At 33.8% G+C, this 9,472-nt stretch overlaps 1 long non-coding RNA gene across 1 annotated transcript; it reads left to right on the top strand.

The window, feature by feature from the left end:
• Nucleotides 1-4,762: 4,762 nt before the first annotated feature.
• Nucleotides 4,763-6,924, top strand: LOC128293030 (uncharacterized). Its single transcript, XR_008283051.1, has 2 exons — nucleotides 4,763-4,794; nucleotides 6,691-6,924. It is a non-coding gene; the product is annotated as an uncharacterized LOC128293030 (long non-coding RNA).
• The last annotated feature ends 2,548 nt before the right edge of the window (nucleotides 6,925-9,472 follow it).

Here is a 9,472-nt window from a genome sequence, read left to right as displayed (position 1 = left end):
CTCGACTCATGTGAGATGATACTACGAGCTCCCGTGGTTGTCCTCTCATTGTGCGTTTCATGCGCATCCATCTGGTGAGGCCTGGCCAGGTCACAAGTAGATGTTATCTAGGTTTCTGTTTGGTGACTATTGGTGTATAACATTTTTCAAATTCTTTTTCCACTTTAGAACTCTTCAAATTTACCTCATATGAATTTTCACTCACCCAATTTGGACCATCAAGTAGACTTTTATTGCTCAAGGTATCTTTTCTCTCAGTATTTTCACAAGATTCTGTCTTACTTCTCATATCCCCCTCACAAGTATTATGAATGTTCAATTAAGTACAATACATCTCAATAGGAGAACATGACGTTTCTATCTCATCTAACTCAATATATCTAAGGAAAAAAATTAGTATCATCTTTTTCTGGTTCACAAAGTTTGCCGTCACGAATCTCTTTTCCACTAGAATATAAGTTAACAAAAGGTACAAAGTCATACTTACTTTCTTCACTAGTTGGATATTTAATTGGACATTGGAAACCCTCATGATCTTTTGAATTACACCAATAACATTGCACAAAAGGTGATATCTCGATTGTATTCTCTATATTTGGATATTTAATTGGACACTAGAAACCCTTATGATCCTTTGAACTACACCAATAACATTGCACAAAAGGTGATAGCTTAATCGTATTCCTCCTTTCGTTTGGTCATCTCCCCTTGAATTTACAAACTTATTTATGATAACCTTTTCCATCAAAATAAATCTCTTGATCATTCTTTCCATGAAATTTTGGAATTGAAAACTTTGATTTAGCTAAACAAATGTTGCCCATGGTCATTACTAACCAAAGTCTCATCATTAGCATAAGAGACACGTCAAGCATTATTTGCACGAAGATGAGGTTGATCAACCTTATCTCCCCAATTACGATTCTGACACTCAATTTTGGTACTTAAACGTTCCAATTTTTTGTTGATCCTGTCTAGAATAGTGTCACATTTCTAGTCTCGAGCATTTCAAGCCTCTTGACCCCTTTGAAACTTCTCAATCATAGTATCGCGGATCATTATGAAAGTTTGAAAAGAACACAACACTTAAGGAAAGAAAAATTAAACAAACCTCACTATTATGCACTCAAAAATAAAAATCAAATTCTTAATGAGGCAAGAATTAATCTTCTGAATCTTTTAAAAGTGTTCATATCAATTAATCAGAATGTATTAGAATCAAACTAACAAAGCAAACCTAGTAACAGTAAGAGCCCAAAATCACCAAAGAATTATGTTGCACCAAGGAAGAAATGTGCAATGTACTTTAACCTACTAACATAATAAACAATAAAATGTTAGAATGCATAAAGAAGCAATAAAAGCAAGAACAAATAAAAACCTAAGGCTAAGAGTTAATGAAAATGGCTAAAACCCGAAAAATTGCGAAGCAACTTGACAAATTTCGTTAGAGGTGTTCCTGATTTCTAAAAATCGCGAAATTTAAATTGGAGGCCCCTCAAATATATGTATATTTGATCTGGAAATTTTTGGCACAAAAATCAACCCACATGATATTTTTTTTGTATTTTTATATTTTTACACATTTTCGATCACTTTTTTCATGGGAAATATTTTTTTATATCCTAAAATAGTTCCAAGAAACTGCATGTAAAATTTTAGATCATTTGAAAAACGTTTACCCACAGAAAAATAATTTTTCCCAAAAACTTTCTAGGTACAAAAAAAACTTGTTTTAAGGTTGTTTGCTAGAAATAAATTTTACAAGAACACGAAGAATACCTAAAACGTCCAAATCTTAACAAAACCTATGTTTTTTATAAGAACACAAATAATACTTATTATGATTTTTATATAATATTTAAATAAAACCTATGTTAACAAAATTAAAATAAAGGTTTCATTTTTAATTTTTACAAAGTGAATTGTACTATTTTAAAGGTACTTTTGTCATTTTAAAAGTAAAATACTCTCATGAATTGCACTCCTTAAAAGTTTTTGATCATTTAATATTTTTATAGAAAAAAACATCTCTCTTTATTTTTTTACATTTATACTTTACAATTAAACTAAAATTTCATTTATTACTTATAATATTTTTTATAAATATATTTGTTATATAATTTTAATTTCATCACGTTGTTGGTGTGTTATATTCTACTATAGATAAGATAGTTTGAAAGTTGAAAACATATATAATGGAGGCTTATTTACCATGAAATTCTTCAGCCCCATATTTACGAATTTTATCAATTGGAGGCTTATTTACTTGTACCTGCTCTGAACCTTAAGGAACAAGAGGAATTGGTTGGGGTACGAGAGCGGGCGGAGGTCGTTGAACCATTAGATTTGTTTTAATAAAGTCTATAAACCATTCGTACATCATGTGGAAAAAGGTTTTTCCTGCCTCGTTTCCCCTACCCTCAAAAACGGGCTTATTATTAACTATCCCTTAAACGGATGTAACAGCCCGATTTTAAGTCTAGTCAGAATAGTGGTCTTGGAACACTATTCTGAGGCTGAAGAAAATTATTTTGATGTTATTTTATGTGATATAGCATGTTTATAAAGGTGCATAAAAATTTTGGTATATTAATTTTAGCGATTTCTAGTCCAATTTCGAAAAATGACTAAATTGCATAAAAGGTAAAAGTTGTGTTTTGATGCCTAAAGGTGTTAAATTCCTTTGTATCTTAAATTGGGGGTCTCTAAAGTGAAATTTGGCCATTGAAAGTGTGATGGCCAACCAAGGGAGACAAATTGGTCAAAAGCCAAAATTTGTGGCTTTTAGGTGACTAAATTGACTAAAAATAGAATAAAAGAAAGAAAAGAAAGATCTCATCTTTTCTTCATCTTCTCTTCACCGAAAATGGCAGCAAAGAAAGGGTTTAGAAGATGAAAAATTTCAGCAAAGAAACTCCCATGCTAGTAAGTGATTTTTAATGTCTTTCTTGCTGGTTTTTACATTTTTGGAACCCCTAAAGCATGAGCTTTCAAATGAGGGGACTATTTTGCAAAATGATTATGAGTCTAGGGTTTTTCCATGAAAGCATATATGTTTTTTTCTTAGTTTTTATGGAATAATATGAGCCTTGGTAGTGTTATAAACAACTTTCATGAAAGAAATTTGCATGAAAGCACCAAAATGGGCTATTTTGTAAAGTTTGTAAAATAAGTGTAAATGTGTGAAATAATTGAATTTGTGAGTTTATATAGTTATGAAAATGGTTTGTCTAAGCTTAATGAGTAAGAAAATGTGATAAAAATCATTTTTCGAGCCTAGGGGCAATTTGGTAATTTTGGCAAAGTATAGGGGCAAAATAAAAAATTATGCCAAAATGTGTCATTGGACTAATTGGATTAGTATATTGCTTTAATAAGTTAAATGTGATGTTATAGATGATGAAAAATGAGATTCGGGCTTAGAACGAGGAAAAACGAGAAATTGATGTTTAGGCCTCTTTTACCAATTTGGTGTCGAGGTAAGTTGTATGAAAATAATGCAACGTGTTGTTATTATTATATGTATAATATTCAAATATTTCATGAAATGTATATGTACATGTATTTTTCTTTATGAAATGGATTCATGATGTCTCGATGACATTCGATAAAGTTTCGCTATGAGATTCCATGTAAGACCATGTCTGGGACATGACATTGGCATCGATATGTGTGAACCCATGTAAGACCATATCTGGGTTATGGCATTGGCATCTTACTATGTGTATGAATTCCCCCGAATACCCTTTTGTATTCCAACTGGTTCAACGAGAAATTCAAAGATTTTAACAAAGCAGTGATAAGGAATGATTATGTTATGAAGTACTACAGGTATGTACGCAAAACTCATGAGAAATGATTCGGTCTATGATGCACCATTGGTAAGGTTGCAAATAAGTAAGTCATGTTTATGAGAATGATTTTGTAATGACCTTGAGATTATGGGTTCATGCTTATGATGCATAGCTATGTGTTCTTACCATGATAGACGAAATGATGATGTATTAATTTGGTGAACAATAATTGTGGAAGAGTAAATTAGCCTGGACAGTTTTGGGCTACTGCAGTGGTGTAAATTTGAAAATACACCAAAAATAGTAGAAAGTGAATTAGAGGTTGAATAAAATATGGAGTTAAAGCTTATTGAGTCTAGTTTCTTATAAAAGAAACCGTGTAAGCAAAAGAATTTACTATATTGAGATATTTGAAGTTGTGTGAGATAGAGTCAGAATGACTTCGAAATCCCCTATTCTGATTTTAGAAAAACATTATAAATTGTAAAAAAAAAAATAGTTATGAGTTATAATTTATATTTTTAGAATACTTAGTGAGTATATTTTCAAGATAAATAGACAAGAACATTATTCGAGTCCTTTGCTATGAGATAATTGAACTTTAGTGCAGAAGGTTCAGAACTGTCAGATAGTGAATCAAGAGTAACTTTGAGGAATAAACTATACTATTTTGATAAACCAAAAATTCTGGAAATTCTATGGTAGAAAGGTAAATGAGTCTAGTTTCAAGGAAAATTAACGGAACTTAATTTGGAGTTTCATAGCTCTAGATATAAATATTTTACTTACTATTGTACAAGAAGATAGCTTATCATGAACTTGAGAATATGTTGGGAACATTGATAAAACATGTTAATGAGTTGCTTATTATCTTCATATGAACTTACTAAGCGTAAAGTTTACCCCCTTCCTTTCCCATGCTCTCTAGTGTTGCCAGGTTAGCTCGGGTTGGAGTTCGTCAGAGATATTACCACACTGTCAAGCTATCGCTATTGGTGTAAATGATTTCAAGTACTTTGAGTCTATGGCATGTATAGGAGTTTAAATATTTGAGTATGTGATATTACTTTTGTAATATCCTGATTTTGGGCCTAGTCGGAATAGTGGTTTCGTGACCACAAAATCTGAGATATAAATAATTATTTTATGATTATTTTAAGGTCTATGATATGATTGCATGATTGTGTGAAAATTTCGTGAAGAAATTTTATGCATAAAGTGCTTAATTTGAAATTTGGGACTAAATTGAATAAATTGCAAAACTTGTGTTCTAGAAGTATTTTGCATAAAATTGAATTAGATTATTAATTAGAGGTCCTTAAAGAGTAATTTTACCAATTTCTAAGTCTATGGACAAAAATTGGACATGGATGGAATTTTGGAAAGTTTAGTAGTAAGGGCATTTTGGTCATTTAGGGTAAAATGAATTAAAATACAAAATTAAAAGCCAATTTTCTCATCTTCAACCCCATGGCCGAATATAGCAAGGAGAAACCATGGCTAGGGTTTTCAAGCTTCCAAGCTCGATTGTAAGTCCGTTCTAGCCTCGTTTTTAATGATTTTTACGTTTTTGGAGTCCGTTAGCTCGATTTAGCTTATGCTAGCAATAATTTAACCTAGGGTTTATATTTGGAAAAATACCCATAGGTGAAATTTGTGTATTTTGGTGTTTTATGATAGAATATGAGGTTTTAAATTATGTTAGACAACTTGTGCTACTCGGTTTTAAGTGAAAACGAGCAAAAGGGCTTAATCGGTAAAAATACCTAATAGTCATAAGTACATGTTAGAGTGAGAATTTGATGTTGCCATAGAAGGAAAAATGATCAGCATGTCATAAAACATAATAAAATAGGCTGAATTTTAATTTACGAGCTTTGGGGCAAAAGTGTAAATATGCAAAAGTTTAGGGGCAAAATTGTAATTTTTCCAAAATATGATTTTGGGTCAATTTGAATAATGTGAGTCCTAATTAGACTATATTTTAAATGATAGAGCAAGGAAAACTGAAATTCGGGCTAAAATGGGGAAAATACCAAGTTGTGGACGAAATGGTAAAATAGCCATTTTAGCATACGAGGTAAGTTCATATGTAAATGTTGGTAACATAGTTATTATTTTAAATGTTTTAATGTTTTTTAAATGATATGATAATTATTATGAAATATTATACTTGTGATAATTGTTTGATAATATGTCAAATTATGTGATATACTTGGAAAATGTGAAATACTACTGAGTATCGGTATCGGCATTCCGTAGAAGATGGTTGAGACACATGATTGGGAAAAAGGTCCGTTGAACCTCGGGAATGGATTAGGATACAAGTGACATGTCACTGGGATATTTGGGCATCCGAACTCGTTGAGTTGAGTCAGAGTTCACTTATGGATCTGACGTCCGAACTCGTTGAGTTGAGTCCGAGTTCGTGAGATGTAACTAGGCATCCGAACTCGTTGAGTTGAGTCCGAGTTCACTTATGGATGCGAACGCCCGAGCTCGTTGAGTTGAGTCCGAGTTCACTTATGGGTGGGTTACATGGTAGCTTGGCTACATATGTGGCACTTATGTGCAAGTTATCCATGTATCCGAATTATATTCCGATGTGTTCAACGGGTAAAGTTCTACTCAAATGGAGGAATACTCAAGATGAAAGGGACGTATTGGTAAGTGTTGTGAAATGGATACTTTGAACAGGTATGTACTTAACCCTCGGGTTGAAAACTCGATATAACAACAATATGGTAAGATGATAAATGAAAAGGTGATATGAATGTCTTGGTGATGATTATGCAAATGATGTTTTATGTTTGCTTATATGGTTATGTTACTTGCTATTTGCATGTGAGCTTACTAAGCATTTATGCTTACTCCTCCTTTTCATTCCTTGTAGTGTTGACAAGCCAGCTCGGAAATCGGAAGCGGTCGGAGGCACGCTCACACTATCCGTATACCATCTTGGCATAATGGCTTGTATATTTTGAGTATGGCATGTATAGCATTATAATCATTTTATATGTATGGTCTTATGATATGGTTATTGAGTGGTATGGAAATAGAAATGCTTGGTAATGATTAGCCATTGGAATGGCTAATCATGATCATATTTGGTATTATGTATGTCAAATTGCTAGCTAATCCATGGAAACCATGAAATAGGTAAAATTTACCATAAAATAGATTCGAGACAGCAGTAGTGACGAGAGTTTAAAAATCACTAAAAATAGTAGAAATGGAATTAAATAATGAATAAGTTATGGAATCGAAGTTTGATGAGTCTATTTTCATATGGAATAAGCGAAACAGGTATATGAGCTATATTTTATGAGATGTTTAAATTTTTGTGAAACAGGGCGAGAGATTTCTGGATCCCTGTTCTGAATTTGTAAATTCACCATAAATTTTACAAAGATAATTAGAAGTCATTATTTATATTTACAGATTCCTTATTGAGTCTAGTTTTATTAGAGATAAGCGGCATAGTCATTGAAGCTCTGTGCAGGAGATATCTGATTCGTAATACTTGAGGTCAAAGTAGTTGAACCCTGAAACAGGGAGACTTTAACTAATAAACTGTACTAATTGGCCCAACCAAAATTCTAGAAAACAATTAGTAGATATATATATATGAGTCTAGTTTTAGGAAAAATTTACGAATTGGATTTGAGTTTCAGTAACTCGAGATATGATTTTTAAAGCGACGTGATGCGATTAGCCGACTTGTCGGAAATTTTAAAATAAATTGTATGAGCTGTTTAATTAATGAATTAAGTCCGTTAACACCTCGTGTTCGACTCCGGCAACGGTCTCGGGTACGGGGTGTTACAACTTTAGCCAAATGTATTGGCTTATTTTGATTATGGGGTTGGTAAACCTATTTATTTATGAAGAGTCTTTAATTGCTTGGTATGAATGGTATGTGGATGTGATCATGAATGCTTAGTGATGAAAATGAGGTTTGATGACATGTTGATAGCTATAACATTAATGTGGTAAAGATGAAGGTAAAATCTATGATATTGGTTGCATGTGAAATTTCCATGGTCATGACATGTTAGGAATGTTTAAGTGCCCAATTTTTCCATGTTGTATGCTATTGTATAAGTATGCGTGCATGTGTTGTAAAAGTGACAAAATGGCTTGGAAAATAGCCTTGTATTTGTTCGCACGGGTAGACACACGGGCATGTGTCTAGGCCATGCGTGACACACGGTCCACCCCCATGGGTGTGTTGTCAAGCCGTGTGTCCCCTACACCTAAGTTTTTCAAGCCAGTATGCATGGTAGTATGCACACGGGCAAGAGACACATGCCTGTGTGTCTAAGCCGTGTGAAGGACACGGTCATAGGACATAGGCGTGTGGCTTCAATTTGTTCATGACCAAGTTGGCAGAATGTCCAGGTTTTTGGACACGGGTTTGGGACACAGGCGTGTCCCTTACACATGGGCCTGTGCTCTATACTCACATGGGCATGTGGAGCCTTAAAGCATGAAAGTTTTTCAAGTTTTTCTTAAGTTCTCAGTTTAGTCCCGAACCGTCTCTAATGCATGTTTTGGGCCTCGTGAGCCCGTTTAAGGAACAAAATGTATGTGAAATGAAAAGTTTTAAATTGATCAAAATTTTACGACCCGGTTTTATGTAGTTAGTTGAGTTTAAGTCTGATAACACCTCGAATCCTATCCCGGCGTTGGATACGGGCGAGGGGTGTTACAACAGAGGCATGAGCATTGCTCTCAGTTCCATTGGAATAAGCTTTGTAACACTCGTAACCCGTATCCATTGTCAGACTAGGGTTAAAAGGCATTACTGGACATATCGGAACATTTAGCATTCAATTCATAAACATCAAAGCATCATAGTCACAAATCATTATGAAGTCCCTTACATAGGTCATTGAGACCTTAAACATGCATTAGAAATGGGCCGGGACTAAACCGAGCTCATACAAAAATTTTTAAAAACTTAAACATTTTTCAAAGTTGTACAGGTCACACGACCGTGTGATTAGGCCGTGTGCCTCACACGGCTTTAGAAACACCCGTATGTCTAGGCCGTGTCAAAATAGGGCATACATGCTGACTTATTCACACAGCCGCAAGATATGCTCGTGTGCCTTGGCCGTGGTCAAAATTGACTTGGGTCACACGGCTAGCCACACGCCCGTGTGCCTCGACCATACTCAGAACTGACTTTAAATCGTAGGGTACCCCAGGAGACACACGGCCGTGTAACATAACCGTGTGTCACACACGGCCGAAACACACTCCCCTGTGGACAAAAATAGGCTATTTCCAAAGCAAATTTTCCACTCATCCCTACAAGCATAAAACTAATCATATTTCATACCAATTTCCAACCAATTCATACACAAAACATACACTATTCCTACCATATAATAAACAACCAAATTCATGATTAAAATCATATCAAAAATCATACGAAATCATAATTCCAAGTCATACTAAAACTTATGTTACATAACATCAATTTACTTCATTCAATCACATGCTATAAACTTACCAATTTCTCAAATATGCCCATACCAAAACTTACCAAAATTGACCATTTCATTTGATCATTCATAAACACATCACATAAGCATAATTTGCATCACATATCATATACCAAAATCAAAACATAAGTTCAACCATAATTAAGCCATATCACATGGCTA

Source organism: Gossypium arboreum, chromosome 5 (assembly GCF_025698485.1).
Source record: "Gossypium arboreum isolate Shixiya-1 chromosome 5, ASM2569848v2, whole genome shotgun sequence".
NCBI lineage: Eukaryota > Viridiplantae > Streptophyta > Magnoliopsida > Malvales > Malvaceae > Gossypium > Gossypium arboreum.
This window is presented reverse-complemented; position numbering and strand designations above follow the sequence as displayed.